The sequence below is a fragment of the Equus caballus genome, chromosome 23 (genome assembly GCF_041296265.1).
Source record: "Equus caballus isolate H_3958 breed thoroughbred chromosome 23, TB-T2T, whole genome shotgun sequence".
NCBI classification, from domain to species: domain Eukaryota; kingdom Metazoa; phylum Chordata; class Mammalia; order Perissodactyla; family Equidae; genus Equus; species Equus caballus.
The window spans coordinates 67,898,499-67,919,437 of NC_091706.1; the positions used below are offsets into that span (position 1 = coordinate 67,898,499).

Below are 20,939 nucleotides of genomic sequence, written 5' to 3' on the forward strand. Positions count from 1 at the left end.
TTATATGTTATCTAGAAATGCAATTAGCCATTTAAAGCCATGTGTAAATACTGACACCCCAGAAATGTTTAAATTTCCTTCTGTCACCCCCTGCAGGTTCACAAGATGAAGAGTAGTAGTTTCAATCGCTCACTGTATTTTAATTTATAGCGTTGCATTCCACATATTTATCTTCACTGTGTACTATTTCTTTTTTTTCCTAAAGATCGGCACCTGAGCTAACCACTATTGCCGATCTTTTTTTTTTCTGCTTTTTCTCCCCAAATCCCCCCAGTACATAGTTGTATATTTTTTTCAATTGTGGGTCCTTCTAGTTGTGGCTTGTGGGACGCCACCTCAGCATGGCCTGATGAGCAGTGCCATGTCCGCGCCCAGGATCCAAACCGGCGAAACTCTGGGCCACCAAAGCGGAGCTTGAGAACTTCACCACTCGGCCACGGGTTCGGCCCCCATTTTTATTTCTTTTAAACATGCTTGCTTTTAATTTTTTTAATGCTTTAGTGCTAGTATCTGGGATTCTGGAAATGAATTTATTTTCACTTTGGGACAGTGTAGAGTACTAAGGTTCTCGAGTCCGACCACCAGGTCTGTCTCATCCCACCTCTGTGCCCTTGTGAAAACCTGAGCTTCTACCATCTGTACAATGAGGATGTTAATAGTACTTACCTCCCAAATTGTTATGGGATTAAATGAGATAATTTGTGTGCTTACCACACAGCAAATGCACAATAAATGTTGACCTTTGTAATTATTACTTCCTCATACTCTAATTGTATAGACTTCATGCTTGAGAACATGGACCAGTTATTTTACGTTTTGAGACTTTAAAATTCATCTTCATAAGTATAAAATTCATTTATGCTTACTTTTTCTATTTTACTATGTTCACTTTTTAAAAAAAAACATTTTTTGAGTAGTAGTATTAATGGCTGGCAAAATGTTTGGCTGACAAATATTTGATATAATCTGCTTCCTCAACTCAAATTCAGGGGTTGGTTGAAGTTAATTTTTTTAAATTCCAAGGTAAAAGCAAACATGTATATTTAAAATTTAATTAAAAAATTATAACATCTCGTGGTCGCAATATCTGACCCCTAATCGTTGGGGACTTTCATTTCCAACCACTCTATCTTTGGACAGTTCACTTAGAGCATATGAGAAACTTTCAATTTCACCAAGAGATTGCCACACAAGTGAGGCAATATCTGAAAAACAAAGATGCTAAAAAGCATATGGCCCCACGCTTCACAAAAATTACAAAAAAGAAATCTCAGAAAAAAGTTATGATTCATAGACAAAAAGAGCCGGCCCAGAGTATGCAAAAATTAGCAACGTGTGGAAAACCAATGACAGAAATACTTATTTTCGGTTCTTTCACATTTCAACCAATTCGTTTTTGATCAGTTCAACTACAGCCCAAAGTGGGAAAAGATTGTCTGTCTTATTTACGTGATTCTTTCCGAACTAATGTGTTTTATAGCAGAATGATATCTGTAATTAATATTCCTCTTTGGTTGAGGCTTCTATCCACCAGCCTTAAAAGATCCATTTTCATTGTTTCCAGGTAGGTGATGAGAGCTGGCTCCGCCCCCTGATTAGTGGCGCATACTGGAGAACAGAGGCTGCCAGAAGCTGGAATCCGCGACCCTGGAAGGGAGCAGGTTAATCCCCGCTTGGCATCTGAGCCTGTACTGTTTACCTCGCACTCGACTCTAATCTGTGAGTTGATTGTCAGCTTCAGTTTCCTGGGAGAGCACACAGGTACCTCTACGGTCTTGGGGATTTTGTTCTTTTGTTTTCGTATTCTGGAATTAGTGCTTTTTGTCTTTGGTTATGTGGGTTAAAAGTCCTTTTCTCTTCACAGGTGTGAATTCATTTAATCTTTAAAACATAATTTTTTAAATAGGTATACAGTTAAAGTCTTAAATTGTAAGTCAATGGGAAAGTATAAGCAAATTTCAAGAAATTCACATTTCTGGCACTCTTCAAGCATAGAAGGAGTTCCCAAGTGCATGGCTGACAAACACTTTATGTCATCAGCTGGTTACCGTCTGGGATGAAGGGGCACTACCCTCCTTGGTCACTGTAGTTTTCTCTTCCCTGCGACACTTGGGGGCTCTTTGGTGCCCATTCTTTCTGAAGTCCGCAAAGGACTGTCTGTATCCCCTCTCCCCTACTTGTGGAATGCCCAGAGGCCTTCCCAACACTTCCTGGGCATCCACGCCCTCTTCCTCCCCACATACGTCCTTACTGACACAGAGATGCAGGCATCAGCCTGCCTTGACTCCCACCCTCACCACTGGGAGCAGCTGAGGAGCAAGTGGACCAGCATCAACAGGGTGCTTTAGAAGATGATACTTGGTTGGGCCTATATCCTCTCTTATTTTGATACAGGAACTTTATAGTTGTCTCTTAAATACTAACTGATGAAATCTTCAAAACTCTTTTCATTTTGAGTAAACTAAATTGTACTTTTAAATACGATATAAATCAAATGAGAACTTTATGTTTTTAAACCCGGTATTCACATTCATAAGCACAAAAGCATTTTAAGATCTCATCATTTGGAGACTAGTTATTATTAAATGGTCTATTACACTTGTGCAAACCATAAAAAGGTTTCTAGAAGGAGCAGTTCTCTCACACCAGAATATGAAGAGCACCCAGGCCTGACCAGACTGGAACACATGAACCTGACCTTCTCCAGGGAGTCTCAGACATAGGTGGGAGCACACAGTCATCCTGCAGGAACTGAGCCAAGGCTCCGCCCAGACTTCTGCCAAAGGAGGAGGTCAGGGTTGCCTGCAGAAGTACAAGGACGCAAGTGCCTCTGGAAGGCAGGGGGAGAGTTCTGCCTTAAGTGCACACGCCCTCAGGGCGGAGCAGTAGCCGGAGCCTGGGGAGAGCTGAAGCAGAAACAGCCCTTCTTCCCCTGCTCACCACGGCTCTCCCCACCCTCTCCCTGCAGGTCCTAGGTGGGTGGTGCAGGCAGAACTGGCCCAGCCTGGGGGCTGGGGGCTGGGGCTTCCATCTTCCACGTCAGTGCCATCGGAAGTAAGGGTTTCAGCACAATCAGGAGACATTGCCTGTTAGTCCATCTTAGACATTTTTGTTAAACCAGGAAGTTCTATGTTTCAAAATTAAATCTTCCCTGTCACACAGAAAAGGTTGGAGACTCAATAACTTATCCTCACATTGACCTATCTTAAGCTGCACTGTCCAATAATACTTTCTGCAAGGAGGGAAAGGAGCTATACTGTCTGATACGGTGGCCACTAGACATATGTGCCTTTTGAGCACTTGATGCATACAACTGAGAACTTTTTAATTTTAATTTTTACTTTCATTTAATTTTAATTAATTTAAATGGCTACATGTGACTAGTGGCTACTCTGTCAAAAGATCTTAATTTCTAAAGAACTGAGCAATTGCATCAGCCTAGCCCCATATTAGATTACATTTAATGTGACTCGTTCAAGAAATTACTTAGTAACGCCTCAACATAACATCACATTTGTATGGTGCTTTGTAGTTTATCAATTGCCTTTTGTTCAAAACTCTTCAGCTCCCTGATGGATGGCTAGCTACTTGTAGAAATTATAAAATAAGGCTACTTCCCAGCATTTTCAGTTTTCCGGCCTTCACTGTTTCTCTCATGCAGCTTGTGGAGTTCTCACCATCTAGGATGCATACTACCAGATGCTGTTCCAGTTTGTCAGTAGTCTTCAGAATACTTTCCTCACTCCAGATACCATACCCAAGTTGTTGCCTGATCAGCACAGTGTACATTAAGACTGACTTCCTGAGATCTGGGCAGGTCAGTGAGTGCAGCCCGAGCCTGTGTTCACCACTGTAGCACACCTCCCTCACAGGTTACTCTCATGGGCTTGTGGTCAACTCAACAGCCATGTCAATGAAAAGACTGTAAAACCCCACACCTGGACAGGCAGGATTGCACGTTACACTGTGTCAGTTTGGGCTCTTATGTCACAAGCCACAGAAACAACTCTATCTAATATAAACAAAAAGGCATTTATTCCAAGAATATTAGGAACTCATACATCAATTTATGAAAGTTGGAGAACCAGGATTAGAAATGGGTGGGACTGGAACGACAGGCACTAGTAGTTGTAAAACTGCAGCTGGGGTGCTGATGAGGATGTGAATGCACTCCAGTCTTTCCTTATCCTGTGGTCACTTGCTCAAGATTCAAAGTCGTGGAAAAACAGAGTTGAAGGGACCAAACTTAGGTAAAATGTCTCCAGCCTGACAGTGAAAAGAATACAGCTCCTTTGGTTTTAATATGGGGAAGCAAGTACCTGGATTGACCATCTCACCAAAACTATGGTATACAACTTCTGAGAAAGAGATCTGGGTACCTTCAGGAAGGGAAAAGGAATGCTGAATGTCCAAAATAGACATACGTTCGTGACGTACATGACAAGACCCTTCCTATGCCTGGTCCTTGAAAGACACAGATGCTATAAAGCCATGCCCTCTAAATCTCAAGCCACTCATTATATACTGAGTCGCTACTGAGCCACATGTCTAAAGGACTGTCCTGTTTTAATTTGATCCATTTGCCTGGTTTTTTTTTGCACTTATTTAACTCACCACAAATTCACTTAACTACACTAAGAAACCAATACAGGCATACCTCATTTTGTTGTGCTTTGCTTTATTGCATTTCACAGATACTGCATTTTTTACAAGACCCTCCACCAACAAAAAGATTGACTCACTGAAGGCTTAGATAATGGTTCACATTTTTTAGCAATAAGGTATTTTTACTTAAGGTAGGTACATTGTTTCTTTAGACATAATGCACACTTAGTAGATCACAGTACAGGGTAAACATAATTTTATATTCACTAGGAAACCAAAAATATCATATGATTAGCTTTATGGGGTTATTAGCTTTATTGCAGTGGTCTGGAACCAAACCTGCAATATCTGAGGAAAGCCTTTATCTGTATCTTATCACAAAGGTTCTCATAAGAAACATCATGGAACTCCTCACAGCTATCAACATATATTATGACTTTCCATGACCTACAAGTCTAGAAATCCTATGCCAAATAAGGTTATTTTTAATAGTTTAATACGTTAAGCGATACTAATTAAGCATTCACATTTTTCATATTTGTAAAGTACATGTTGTCACTCAGATTTGTATCTTAGTCTCCAGAAGCTCACAGTCTACTAAGAAAAGATAAAATAGGAGCTGGCCCAGTGGTGCAGTGGTTAAGTGCACATGTTCCGCTTTAGTGGCCCGGGGTTTGCCAGTTTGGATCCTGGGTTCGGACATGGCACCACTTGGCAAGCCGTGCTGTGGTAGGCATCCTGCATTTAAAGTAGAGGAAGATGGGCACAGATGTTAGCTCAGGGCCGGTCTTCCTCAGCAAAAAAAAAAAAAGGATTGGCAGCAGATGTTAGCTCAGGGCTAATCTTCCTTAAAAAAAAGAAAGTTTGTGCATATATAAAGAAAGATAGTGATTAATACCAATGGGGAGATGACAGAGTATGTCCTAAGGGATCATATGAGGAAGAAAGTCATTTTAAATTGGAGCTTCAGCCTTTCACTTTCAGCCAAGAAGTAGCAACAGGCACTGATTACCCTCTCACTTGAAACAACCACCACCACCAAGGAGACCCAGACAAAACATGTGAAACCATGGTTCTTAAGACGTTGAACATCAGTCAGTGAATGACAGAGATCTCTGAGAAAAGGGAAACAAAAGAGGTGAGCCCTAAAATTGACCAGCTTGCTGCCTGGTGAAAGTTTCCAGGCAATGATGTGAGGAAGAGAACCCACAGAGCCTGGCAGCCTCCCCACGTTGAGGGGAGGGAACTGGGAACCTGGGTTAGGCAGGGTGGCTAGAATTCGCAGGGCAGAGAAATGTAGAGAGGAATGCTGTACAGGGAGAGGACTCCAGAGATCTGCAGAGGCTCCTCCTCAAACATTTTGCTGACAATTGAGTAGTGCATGCATGCGAGCAAGCTACCCAAAGCAGCGGAGAAGACTATTGAGAAGCATGAGAGGGTACAGTGCCTGAAGCTCACACGAGGCTGGAGTAGTGCCTGTTCCCAACAGGTTGGAAAACCCCATCATTCGGAAGTCATCAGCTAGAGTACTAAAAAGGGTCTTCCCTGAGTTGTGAGGTAAAATCAACTCTAGCCAAGGATTCTGGGAAGATAGCAGAGTAGGAAGCACCAGGAATCTGTCTCCCCACCTCGACAATAAGTGCACTGACAGAATCTGTCTAATGGAACTATTTTGGAACTCTGGAGTTTATTGAAGGCTTGAAACTTCCAAGGGAGGGCTTGGATGGCAAATTGTGGTTAATTTTGGTCATTTTCAGCTCTTAGCACAGTAGTAGCTACCCATCCCCAATTCTAGCCACATGGCAGGCAGCCATGCGTGTGTTCTTGGAGCAGCTTGCATACAGCTTTCGGGAGCCAGGGTGGGCAAAGGGGACCCTGTCCCCCAAATATTGGGGATCTGTGCTCTAATCACTGCTTCTAATCACAGAGGTGCAGGCAAAGAGGTGGGTGGCCATTGCTTCACCTCCCCAGCATTGTTGCAGGCCCCTCCCCCTCCAGCTGAAATGACTTCCAGGAGATTTAAATGGCCAGCACCCTTTTTATCCCCCTTCATTTTTCACGTTTTCCCTTTCAGGAACCAGACATTAAAGACTAGGGCATTCAAAAAAATTGCATATAAAGAGAAAATTAGAAAATGACTGTGCATGCCCAAGGAAAGGCTCAGATAAGACCTAAGAAGATGTGTTTACATCTCAGGCTGATCTTTGGCACAGAGACAGCCTACAACAATCAAAAAAACAAACAATAAACAAAACAACAAAGAACAGGAAACCCTGGGGAATAAGGAGAATTTTATTTCCAGAGATACCACATTATTAGATTTGAATGTTCAGTGTTCAACAAAAATCACAAAGCGTACCAAGAAACAGGAAAGTATGGCCCATTCAAAGGAAAAAGAAATTCAGCAGATTCTGTCCCTGAAAAAGAGTTAATGGCAGATATATTAGATAAAGACTTTACAACAACAATCCTAAGATGCTGAAAGGACTAAAGGAGGATGTGGAGAAAGTCAAGAAAATGATGTGTAAACAAAATGGAAATATCAATAAAGAGATAGAAAACCTAAAAAGAAATCAAAAAGAAATTCTGGAGCTGAAAAGTACAATAACTGAAATGAAAAATTTGCTAGAAGGATTCAAAGGCAAATTGGAGCAGCCAGAAGAATCAGTGAACTTAAAGATGGGACAGTGAAAATTATCCAGGCTGAGGAGCAGAAGAAAAAAGACTGAAGAAAAGGAACAGAGCCCAAGAGACCTACCGGAAACATCATAAAGCATATCAACATACTCATGCTGGAAGCCTCTGAAGCAGAACAGAGAGAGAAAGGGGCAGAGAGAATATTTGAAGAACTAATGGCTGAAAACTCTCCAAATTTGATGAAAGACACAAATATAAACATCCAAGAAGCTCAACAAACTCCAAGTAGAACTTAAAGAGACCCACACCAAGACGTGTTATGATCAAACTTTCCAAAGAAAAAAACAAAAAGCCGATCTTGAGAACAAGAGAGAAGCGAAGCATCACATACAAATCCTCAATAAGATTATCTGCAGGTTTCTCATCAGAAACTTTAGAGCCCAGAAGACAGTGGGCTGATAGATTCAGAGTGCTAAGAGGAAAAAACTGTCAACCAACAATCCCACATCCTGCAAAAATGTCCTTCAAAAGTTGGGGAGAAATCAAGACATTCCCAGATAAACAAAAGCTGAGGGAGTTCATGACCATTAGACCCGCCCTGCAGGGAGTGCTCAGGGGGGTCCTGCAGTGTGGACAGAGGTCACTGGACAGTAACCCAAGGCCATAGAGAGAAATAAAGATCTCAGTAAAGGCAAACATATGGGCAGTTATAAAAGCTAGTAGTATTGTAATAATGATTTGTAACTGTACTTTTTGTTTTCTACATGATTTAAGAGACTAATACATTTAGAGAAAAAACAATTATTAGTATAAAAGCTAGTGTTACTGTAATATTGGTTTATAAGTCCAAATCTTGTTTTTGACATAATTTAGGAAACTAACGCATTTTAAAAAGTTACTAGTTTATGTTTGAGTGCATACGATGTATAAAGTGTAATTTTGTGACATCAACAACTGAAAGGGGTGGAGATAGAGCTATAAAGGAGCAGGGTTTGTGTATGTTATTGAAGTTAAACTCCTATAAATTCAAATTAATATGTTATAACTTTATGATGTTAAACATAATCCCTGTGGTAACCAGAAGGAAAATAGCTATAGAATGTACAGGAAAATTACAAGAATTTAAGCATTTCACTACAAAAAATCAATTAAACACAAAAGAAGACAGAAATGCAGGAAATGAGGGACAAAAATACTATGGAGCATATAGAAAACAAATAGCACAATGACAGAAGTAAGTCTCCTTATCAGTAATTTTACACATAAATGGATTAAACTCTCCAGTTATAAGACAGAGATTGGCAGACTGGATAAAAACATGTGATTCAACTATACGCTTCTACAAGAGACTCACATGAGAACTAAAGACACAAACAGACTGAATGTAAAGGGATAGAAAAAGATATTCCATGAAAATAGTAACCAAAAGAGAGCAGGAATGACTACACTAATATTACACAAAATAGACTTTAAATCAAAAAAAGTATATGAGGGACAAAGAAGGTCATTATATACTAATAAAAGGTTCACTATAGCAAGAAGATATAACAGTTATAAACTTTTATGTAACTAATGACAGGCCATCAGAATATACAAGGCAAAAACTGACAGAACCAAAGAGAGGAAGAGATAGTTCATAGATAGTTCTGCAATAATAGTTGCAGACTTCAACACCCCACTCACAATAATAGACAGAACAACCAGACATAAGATAACTAAGGAAATCGATGACTTAAACAATACAATAAACCAACTAGATCTAACAGACGTATACAAAACATTCCACCCAACAACAGCATACGTGTTCTTCTCAATGCACATGGGTTTTTTCTAGCACAGACCATATATTAGGTCATAAATTAAGTCTCAATAGATTTTAAAAGATAGACATTATGCAAAGTATCTTCTCTGACCACAATTGGATGAAGTTAGAAATCAATAACATAAGAAAAACTGGAAAATTCACAAAATTGTGGAAATTAAACACTTTTTTCCACTTTTCTCATTTCCTATTTAAAAACAAAAACAGTTAATACTAAATGACAAAGCTATAGAGAAAATGGCACTCTCATACACTGTTGCTGGATGTACAAATTGGTAGAACCTTTCAATATATTTACCCTTTGATCTACCCATTCCATTTTTAAGAATATACCATAAGCTAGCAACACATTTTTAAGCAACCAGTTGGTCAAAGAAGAAATCACAAGGGAAATTAAAAAATACTTCGAGACATGAAAATGACAACACAACATACCAAGAATTAGGGAACACAGTGAACATGGTACTAAGGGGGAAATTTACAGCTATTAATGCTGACGTTAAAAGAAACATGAAAGATCTCAAGTCAACAACCTAACTTTACAACTTAAGGAATTAGAAAAAGAAGAACAAACTGAACCCAAAACCAGCAGAAGGAAGAAAATAATAAATATTACAGCAGAGATAAATGAAATAAAATATAGAAAAACAATAGAGAAAATCAATGAAACCAAAAGTTGGTTCTTTGAAAAGATGAACATAATTGACAAACCTTTACCTAGATAGATTAAGAAAAAAAGAGAGAAGACTCAAATTACTAAAACCAGAAATGAAAGTGGGGACATTACTACTGATTCTGCATGAATAAAAAGGATTATGAGAGAGTACTCTGAATAACTGTATTCCAAAAAACTGGATAACCTAGTGAGATGGACAAATCCCTAGAAACATAAAACCCATCAAGACTAAATCATGAAGTAGTAGAAAATCTGAATAGCTCTATAACTAGTAAGGAGATTAAATCAATTATCAAAAATCTTCCAACAGGGCCTGGCCCTGCGGCCCAGTGGTTAAGTTTAGCACTCTCCCCTTCAGCAGCCTGGGTTCGGCTCCTGGGGGTGGACATTTAAAGAAATCTAGTACCAGTCCTTCTCAAACTTTTCCAAAAAACTGAAGAGGAAGCAGGAAATACTTCCTATCTCATTCTTTGAGGCCAGTATATCTCTGATACCAAAGCCAGACAAAGACACTCCAAGAAAAGAAAACTACAAATGCTATCCCTTATGAACATTGATGCAAAAATCCTCAACAGAATTCAGCAACATATTAAAGTGATTGCATATCATGACCAAGTGGGATTTATTCTTGGAATGCAAGAGTGATTCAACATATGAAAATTGAACAGTGTAATATGCCACATCAACAAAATGAAGGGGAAAACCACATGATTATCTCAATCAATACAGAAAAAGCATTTGACAAAATCCAACACCCTTTCATGATAAAAACACTCAACGAAATAGGAATAGAAGGAAACAACCTCCACATTATAAAAGCCGTATATGAAAAAACCTACAGCCAACAAAATACTCAATGGCGAAAGTCTGAAAGCTTTTCCTCTGCGGTCAGGAATGAGGCAAAGATGCCCACTTCCACCACTTCTGTTCCATGTGGTACTGGAAGATCTGGCCAGAGCAATCAGGCAGGAAAAAAATAAAAATAAAAGGCATCCCAATTGGAAAGGAACAATTAAAATTATCTGTTTGCAGATATGACCTATACGTAGAGAATCTTAAAGACTTCACAAAATAAAAGCTGTTAGATCTAATAAATGAGTTCAGGGAAGTATCAGTATACAAAGTCAACACACAAAAACCAGTTGCATTTCTATACACAAACAATGAACAATCTGAGAAGGAAATTACAAAAATAATCCCGTTTACAACAGCATCAAAAAGAATAAAATACTTAGGAATTAACTTAACCAAGGAGATGAAAGACTTGTACAATGAAAACTACAGAACATTACTGAAATAAATTAAAGAAGATGTAATAAATGGAGACACATCCCATTTTCATGGATTGGAAGACTTGATATTGTTAAAATGTCAGTATTACCCAAAAGGATCTACAGACTCAACGCAATCCCTACCAAAATCTCAATGACATTTTTTGCAGAAGTATAAAAACCCCACCTAAAATTCATTTGGAATCTCAGGGGACCCCAAATAGCCAAAACAATCCTGAAAAAGAAGATTAAAACTGAAGGACTCTCACTCCCTGATTTCAAAACCTCCTACAATGAGATACCACTTAACATCCATCAGGATGGCTGCTATCAAAACAACAGAAATCAACAATGTTGCTTCAGATGTGGGGAAATTGGAGGCCTTGTGCACTGTTAGTGAGAATGTAAAATGTAAAATGGTTCAGCTGCTTTGGAAAACAGTATGGGAGGTCCTCAAAAAATTAAAAATAGAATTACCATATGACCGAGCAATTCCACTTCTGGGTATAGAGCCAAAGAATTGGAAGCAAGGTCTTGAAAAGATATTTGTACACCTGTGTTCATAGCAGCATTATTCACAAGAGCTAAAATGTAGAAGCAACCTAAGCGTCCATTGATGGATGAATGGATAAGCAAAATGTGGTATATAGATACAATGGAATACTAGTCAGCCTTAAAAAATAAAGGAATTCATCAGTGTGCTGCAATGTGGATGAACCTTCGGGACACGATGCTAAATGAAATAAGTCAGTCACAAAAAGACAAATGCTGTATGATTCCACTTATGTGAGGTACTTAGAGTACTCAAAACTGTAGAGACAGAAAGTACAATGATGGTTGCCAGGGGCTAGGGGGAGGGGAAATGGGGAGTTACTGTGTAATAGGTATAGAGTCTCAGAGTTACAAGAGTTCTGGAGACCGATGGTGGTGATGACTGCACAAGAAGGTGAATATAGTTACCACCACTGAACTGTACACTTAAAAATGGTTAAGATGGTAAGTTTTATAATAAGTATATTTCAACACAATAAAAAAATTACCCCTAGACAAGACACAGCTCTGGGCCTGCCTAATAAAGCTAAATGACAAGCTCAAGAATATTTGTAGGAAATATACAGCACCCAACAAGGTAAAACACGTGATGTCTGGCATCCAGTCAAAAAAGACCAGGCATGTGGAGAAGCTGAAAAACACAACCTTTAATGCGGAATGTATTAGTTTCCTATTGCTGTTGTAACAGGTTACCACAAACCTAGTGGCTTCAAACAACACCAATTTATTAGTTTACAGTTCTGGAGGTCAGAAACCTGCACTGGAGGCTCCAGGGAAGAAAGACTTTCCTTGTCTTTTCCAGGTTCTAGAGGCTGCTCACATTCCTTGGCTCATGACCCCACATCATTCGTACCTCTTTTTTCATCATAACATCTTTCTCACTCTGACTCTGATCCTTCTGCCTCTCTCTTCTAAGGACCCCTGTGATTACATATGGCCCACTTGGATAACAGGATAATCGTCCCATCTCAAGATCCTTAATCACATCTGCAGTGTCCTCTGTGCCGCATAAAGGAACATATTCATAGGTACAATGGATTAAGACATGGACATCTTTGGTGGGGGGACATTGGTCTACCTACCACAAGGAGATAAATCAAGCAATGACACTGACCCAGAAATTAAACAGATGATAGAATTAGCAGACGAGGAAGTTGACAACAGTCATTATGACTGTCTTCCATATATTTGAGAATGTAGAGGAAATACTAGGCATATTAAGTGGAAAGTTGGAAGATATAAAAAAGATCCAAATCAAACTTCTGGGGATTAAAACTACAATGTTTAAAATAAAAAAAAAAATACACTCAATGAGATTATTGAATTAGGCATTGCGAACATTGAAGACACTGCAATAGAAATTTTCCAATGTGAAACAGAGAGCAGAAAATGATTGGAAAAAAAATAAAATAGCACAGCATCAGTGTGTGGAACAATATCAAGCTGATAGGTATACATGCAGTTGGACTCCCCGAATGGGATGGACTGAAAGAATATCTAAGGAAATAATTTTTCAAATTTCATGAAAATTATAAACCTTCAGATTCAAGAATGTAAACAAACCCCAAACCCAAAAACTATGCAGAAAATTACACCAAGGCACAATGTAATCAAATACTTAAAACCAGTGAAAAAGAGAACATCTTAAAATGTTCTCCCACACCCCAAAAGACACATTACCAAAAAAGATAGGAATGCCATCAGATTTCCCATGAGAAACAAGGCAAGCTAGGAGAGAGTAGAGCAGCATCCTTAAAGTACTGAAGAAAAATAAACCTGTCAACCAAGAATTACCCAAGTGAAATATATTTACAGAACAGACAAAATAAGGAGTTTTCATACGTAGAAAAGGTTAAGGAATCTGTGCTACAAGAAATGTTAAATGACATCTTTCAGACAGAATGAAAGGATACCAGATGGAAGCCTAGACCTACACAATGAATGAAGACTACCAGAAATGGTAGCATGGCCAGGTGTAATCTTCTTATTGACTACATCTCTTTAAGAGATAATCAGTTGTTTGTCAGCTCGTTATTGAAGGAGTAAAGAAAGTAATACCTATGTCCATTAGTCAGCGTGGGTTGCCATAACAAAATACCATAGACAGCTTAGACAATAGAAATCTATTTTCGCACAGTTCTGCAGGCTGAATGTCCAACATCAGGGTTCCAGTGTGGTCAGGTTCTGGAGAAGGCTCTCTTCCTGGCCTGCAGACATCCACCTTCTCACTGTGTCCCCGCGTGGCAGAGAGAGAGAGCTCTCTGGTGTCTCTTCTTATAAGGACACTAATCCTGTCATATCAAGGCCCTACCCTTATGACTTCGTTTAACTTTAATTACCCCCTTATAGGCCATATCTCCAAATACAGTCGTACTGGGGGTTGGGGCTTTGACATATGGATTGGCTGGGGGAGTGGGGCACAATTCTGTCCATAACACCATGTATTGTGGGGTTTATAATATGTGTAGAAGTGAACTTTCTACGTATGTATGACAACAGTAGCAAAAGCTTGGAGAGGAGAAAGGAAAGTACATTGTCGTAAGGTTCTGCTATATGAAGAACCACAGCATCACTTGAAGGTAGGCTGACCTGAGATGAAGATGTACACTGTAAGCCTAAAGCAACCACTGAAATAAACAACAAAGAATAATAGCTACTGAAACAACAAAGGAGATTAAACAATCCTATGAAACACTCATCTGATCCAAACAAAGGCAGAAAAATAGGGAAAGGGGAACAAAGGATGTATGGGACAAATAAAAAACAAACGGCAAGATGGTAGATTTAAATCAAACTATGTCAACAATCGTGTTAAATGCACGTGGTCTAGGAATCTACTTGCAGAAAGATGTCACAGAATTACTTTTCCCTTTGCCTCCTGCTGAGTAGAACTAACCCCCAATGTTCCATGTAGTGCAGCCTAAGGAGCTCTGACAGACTGGGAGACGAAGGCAAACGGGCTAGGGACCCCAGACCCTGCAAACAACACAGCAGTGAGCTCCATGGGTTTTCTTTTACTCATGTATACAAGACACGTTAGGGAAGCTGGCAACAGGGTAACAGCAAGAGGCACAGACAAAATTTAAAAAGCCTCAATGGAGGACAGCGCTCTCTCTAACCAAAGGACCAGAAAAGGAGCAGCCTAGCAAAACAGAAAACTCTTAGACAGTAACCGCTCTATTCCCACCAAATAACACATGAGAAACTGCACACTGGCCTCCAGTCCCACCAGCAAAGGCGAAGTGGGGCCTAGTCCTCCACCTTTCATCAGGCTTCAGCGAGGCTCCCCCAGTCCCCTCCGAGGGTAGCTTCAGAGAAGCCTGAGGAGGGAACCAGGACTTTCATCCCCACCAGGAGGTACTGAGGTCTGCCCCATGGTTCCACATGAGACTACATGGGAAGCCTGGGGTAATGAGGCCACCCTCACCCTCCATGCTGGGGCGGTGTCAGGGGAGGTCTAGTGGAGAATCACCACCCCTGATAATGAGTCCGCTCCTCTGCTATGACGTTAGAGGCCATGTGGAGAGCAGTAAGGAGGCACCCCTGCCTCTGTTAGCCAGGGTAGTATCAGCAGAGGCCTAGTAGGGAGCTGGAATCCCCATGCCTGCCTGCTAGTAGCAAGGAAGCTGAGGAGGAACCTGGGCTCTCACCCCATGTGGCAGTAACAAGGCAGAGCTCCACCCTCCTCTGCCAAGGCAGTGTCAAAAGAAGCCAACTAAGCCAGAAGACATAAATAAGACCTAGTGTCTTGTAACACAACACCCAAAGAATCCAGGTTTCAATCAAATATCACATATACCAAGACTTAGGAAAATCTGAATTTGAATGAAAAAAGTCAATCCAGAGATATTAACACCAAAGTAACAGATGTTCTGATTATCTGACATTACTTTTTTTTGAGGAAGATTAGTCCTGAGCTAACATCTACTGCCAGTCCTCCTCTTTTTGCTGAGGAAGATTGGCCCTGAGCTCACATCCATGCCCATCTTCCTCAACTTTATGTGTGGGACGCCTGCCACAGCATGGCTTGCCAAGCAGTGTGTAGATCCGCACCCAGGATCCAAACCAGTGAACCCTGGGCTGCAGAGTGGAATGTGCGAACTTAACTGCTTCGCCACTTGGCTGGCCCCATCTAACATTAATTTTAAGCAACCTCCATGAAAATGCTTCAGTGAGTAATTTGAACGTGCTTTAAACAAATGAAAAATAGTAATTTCAATAAAGAAATAGAAAATCTCATCAAAGACATAGAAAATCTGAAGAGCCAAATGGAAGTTTTAGAATTGAAAAATAAAATAACAAAAACAAAAAACTCAGTGGATGGGCTCAATAGCGAAATGGAGGAGATAGAAGAAAGAATCAGTGAACTTGAAGATAGAACAATGGAAATTACCAAAACTGACCAACAGAGAGAAAATAGACTGAACAACAACAACAACAAAAACCAGAACAGAACCCAGGGCAGTGGGACTATTACAATAGATCTAACATTAATATCATTGGAGTCCCAGAAGGAGAGGAGAAAGAGGACAGGACTGGAAAAGTACAAGAAGAAATAATGGCTGAAAATTTCCTAAATTTGGCAAGAGACATAATCTCACAGACTGAAGAAGCTGAGTGAACCCCAAATATGATAAACTCAAAGAAATCCATGACAAGACAGCATAGTCTAACTCCTGAAAACTAAAGACAAAGAAAAAAATCTTGAAAGCAGTGAGAAAGAAATGACTTTTTTTCTTTTGAGGAAGATTAGCCCTGAGCTAACATCTGCTGCCAGTCCTCCACTTTTTGCTGAGGAAGACTGGCCCTGAGCTCACATCCATGCCCATCTTCCTCTACTTTATGTGTGGGACACCTACCACAGCATGGCTTGCCAAGCAGTGCCATGTCTGCACCCAGGATCAGAACCGGCAAACCCCAGGCTGTCAAAGTGGAACGTGCGAACTAAACCACTGTGCCACTGGGCCGACCCCAGAAATAGCATTTTACCTATAGGGGAAAAACAGTTAGAATGACAGTGTATTTCTCATTAGAGACAGTGGAGGCCAGGAGGACGTGACAAAATATTTTTCAAATGTTAAAACAGAAAACTGTCAACCCAGAATTCAATATACTTAAGTATGAAAGAGGAATCAACACATTCTCAGACAAAGAAAAACTAAGAGAATTTGTTGCCAGCAGATCTACTCTGAAAGAAGAACCAAAGGAATTTCTCTAAACAGAAAGGAAATAATAAGAAAGTCATGGAACGTTAGAATGAAGGAAGAAAAGTGAAAAGAGTAAAAAGGGAGGGGGCAAATACACTACATACTCCTTCTCTTGAGTTTTCTAAATTATGTATGATGATGAAACAACAATAACAAGAATAATAATAGTTTTCAATATAGAGAGAGGAAATATTTAAGACAATTATAAACAATGGAGGGTACAGGGACATAAAGGGAGGTAAGACTTCTACACTTCACTTTAATAAGTAAAATGTTGACACCATGAAAATAATGATAAGTTACGTATACATAATGTAATACTTAGAGCAACCCCTAAAGGAGACATACAAAGAGATACACTGAAAGGCATTTAGATAAATCAAAATAGAAATCTAAAAATTATCAAGTAACCCACGGGAAAGCAGGGAAAATAAAACAGAAAAACAAAAAATAAAATGGCAGACTTAGGGGCCAGCCCCATGGCTGAGTGGTTAAGTTCAGACACTCCACTCACCAACCCAGGGTTTCGCCAATTCAAATCTGCTCCTCAAGCCATGCTGGGGCAGTGTCCCACATGTCACAACTAGAAGGACTCACAACTAAAATACACAACTATGTACCAGGGGGCTTTGGGGAGAAAAAGGAAAAGTAAAATAAATAAGAAAAAAATAAACAAACAACAACAAAAAGAGATCAATGTAAGAAAATAGGGAGTCCAGACATGGACCTGCACTTTTGGGGTTGATTGATTTTGAACAAATATGCAAAAGTAATTTATGGAGAAAGATAATCTTTTCAAGAAGTGGTGCTTATACAGTTAGGTATCCATATGCCAGTAAAACAAATAAATTTGATCCATACCTCACAGGATGTACAAAAATTAACTCAAAATAGTTTTTAGACCTAAATGTACAACCTAGAACTGTAAGATGTCTTTGTGATCTTTGGTTAGTGAAAGATTTTTAAATTGTGTCAATGGAATGATCCATAAAAGAAAAATTGAAAAGTTGAACTTCTTCAAAATTAAGCATTTGAGCTATTAGGAACGAACATACTGTTAAGATAATGAAAAGACAAGTTACAGTGGTAGAAAATATTTGCAAATCGTGTATGTGATAAAGGACTTGTATTCATAATATATAATAAACTCTCAAAACTCAGTAAGAAAAAAACCCCAATGTATAATTTGGACAAATAGCTTGACCAGACTTATCACCAAAGAAAATATGCAAATGCCAGATAAGCACATAAAAAGATGCTCAACATTATTAGTTGTTGGAGAAATGCAAATTAAAACCACAGTGAAGTGATAACAGGAAAGACGGTAGAGTAAAAAGCTCCAGGAATCCATTTCACCTCAGGAACAACATCTGAGCTGGCAGGAGCTGTCTGAGCAACTATTCTGAGACTCTGGCCTAATAGAACTCTTGGGGCATCCCGGGAACGCTTGCTGGTAAATTGCATTAAATCTTGGTGAATTTAAGCCATTGCATAGTGGTGGTTACCATCCCTCATGCCCCAGTACCCCAACAAGCAGCAGCCCAGTTCCTAGAGTAGCTTGCTGGAGGCAGGGTGGGGAATAAGGACCTTGTCCTCCAGAAATTGGGATCATGAGCTTTGATTGTAGATCGCTGGTTTTGATCACCAAGGGACTGACACAGAAGTTAGCCTTGTTTCAACCTCAGAGGGCTGAAGTGGTTTCCTGACTAGGTGAGAATTTAAAGAGACAATACCTATTTTTTCCACTTTTGGGAGCCACATATTTAAGGAAATCTTTGTCAGCTCATTGGTTGACTGCAAAGACAATGGAACAGAAACTTTAGTGACCACGTACAACAAGGATTACATGCTTCCCAAAAATAGTTTGGAAAAGTTACAGTTGCATGGCTTCAGCCTTCAACAAGCAAAATCCAACAATCCCTGATGAGGGGGAGAATTAGATAATTACAGAATCCCCACAGAATTATAGTTTGAGTTATTGCAACTCAAAATGTCCAGTTATAAACAAAAAATTAGAAAACAAAGCAACAGTAAAGTGTAGCCCCTCCATAGGAACAAAAGAATTTGACAGAAACCATTCTTGAGGAAGCTCAGACATTTACATTATTAGTCGAAGGCATTAAATAAACTTTCTTAAATATATTAAATGAGTCAAAGGAAATCATGGACAAAGAACTAAAGGAAATCAGGAAAACAATGTCTGTACATAATGAGAACACAAATAAAGATGAACAGTAATGAGATAGAAATTATAAAAGGAACTGAATAAAAATTCTGGGGCTGGAAAGTACAATAACTGAAATGATAGACTCTCTAGAGTGATCAACATCAGGTTTGAACAGGTAGGAAAAAGTTGAAGATAAGGACAATGGAAATAATAAAATCAGAGGAACAAAAAGAAAAAAGAATGAAGAAAAATGAACAAAGCCTGAAGGACCTATGAGATACCATCAAATGAACCATCATATGCATTATGGGAATCCCAGAAGAAGAGATTGAGAGAGGAGCAGGAAAACATATCTGAAGAAATTGTGGCCAAAAACGTAACAAATCTGATGAAAGACATGAATATACACATCTGAGAAACGCAACCAATTCCAAGCTGAATAAACTCATAGAGATCTACACCAAGACACATTATCATCAAATTGTCAAAACCCAAAGACAAGGAGAGGATCTTGAAAACACTAGGAGGAAAGTGACTCAGCATGTAGAAAGGATCTTCAATAGGATTAACAGCTGGTTTCTCTCCAGAAACCATGGAGGCCAGAAGGTAGTGGAATCACATGCTTAAAGTTCTGAAAGAAATAAACTCATCAACTAAGAATTCTGTATTTGGCAAAACTATCCTTCAAGAATGAAAGAAAAATTAAGACAATCCCAGATAAACAAAGGCTGAGAAATTTCATTATAATATATCTGCCTACAGGAAATGCTAAAGGGAATCCTTCAGGCGGAAATGAAAGGACACTAGACAGTAGCTCACAGCCCTTAGAAAAATAACAAACACTAGTTAAGGCAACATCGTATGTAAACATAAAATCCAATATTATTGTACTTTTTGTTTGATTTGCAATTTCTTTTCCTATATAAATTAAATGGCAAGTACATAAAGCAATAGGTATAAATTCATGTTAAGGAGACTACAATATAGAAGGAGATAATCTGTGACGTTAGAAACCCCAAGGGGGAGAAATGGAGGTGTATAGTGGCAGTGTTTGTAAACTATTGAAACTAATTATGTGTTAGTCAAACTAGGTTGTTATAAGGTGTTAATTGTGACTCCCCCAAAAAATTAGTAATGGAAAATTGAGGTACAAAACCCAGAAAACAAATAGTTAAATGGCAGAAGTAAATCTTTTATCAGTGACCACATTAAATGTAAAAGGATTAATCTTACCTATTAAAATACAGACTGTGAAGATTAGATTTTTTTTAAAAACAGGATCCATCTATATTCTGTCCACAAGATAGTCATTTTATTTATTTATTTATTTGAAGATTGGCACCTGAACTAACATCTGTTGCCAATCTTCTTTCTTTTTGCCCCGTTCATCTTCTCCCCAAAGACCCCCAGTACATACATAGTTGTATATTCTAGTTGTAGGTCCTTCTGGTTGTGCTGTGTGAGATGCTGCCTGAGCATGAATTGATGAGCGGTGACTTGTCCGCACCCAGGATCCAAACTGATGAAACCCTGGGCTACCAAAGCAGAGCGTGGGAACTTAACCACTTGGCCATGGGACCGGCCCCAAGATATTCATTTTTAGATATGAGGACAGAAATATGTTTAACGTAAAAGGAAGGAAAAAGATATCCCATACAAATAGTAACTGAAGTGACTATATGATTGTCAGGGAAAATAGACTTTAAACTAAAAAAAGTTACAAGAGACAGAAAAAGGACATTATATATTGATAAAAGATTCAATAAAACAAGGAGATGTGACAATTACAAACATTAGAAATCTACCATCATCTTATATGTTTTCTACTTGTCCCATATGTTCTTTATTCCCTTCTTCTTTTTTTAATCTTCATTTGGATCAATCAAGTATTTTGTATGGTTCTATTTAATCTCCTTTGTTGTTTTAGTAGTCATTATTCTTCATTCTTTTAGTGGTTGCTTCAGGGTTATGGTGTACATGTTTAACTCAAGTCAATCTACCT

General features: G+C 39.1%; 1 long non-coding RNA gene across 4 annotated transcripts in view; it reads left to right on the top strand.

Moving 5' to 3' along the window:
- The window catches only part of LOC102149236 (uncharacterized), a 51,704-nt gene that overhangs the window by 2,895 nt on the left and 27,870 nt on the right, over positions 1–20,939 (top strand). For 2 of the 4 annotated variants that reach the window (XR_011431147.1, XR_011431146.1), the window contains exon 2: positions 1,565–1,761. This is a non-coding gene — a long non-coding RNA (uncharacterized lncRNA). Of the gene's footprint in view, positions 1–1,330; positions 1,762–20,939 lie in introns of those variants that run through there. The other 2 variants (XR_011431145.1, XR_002803357.2) reach the window with 1 other exon arrangement.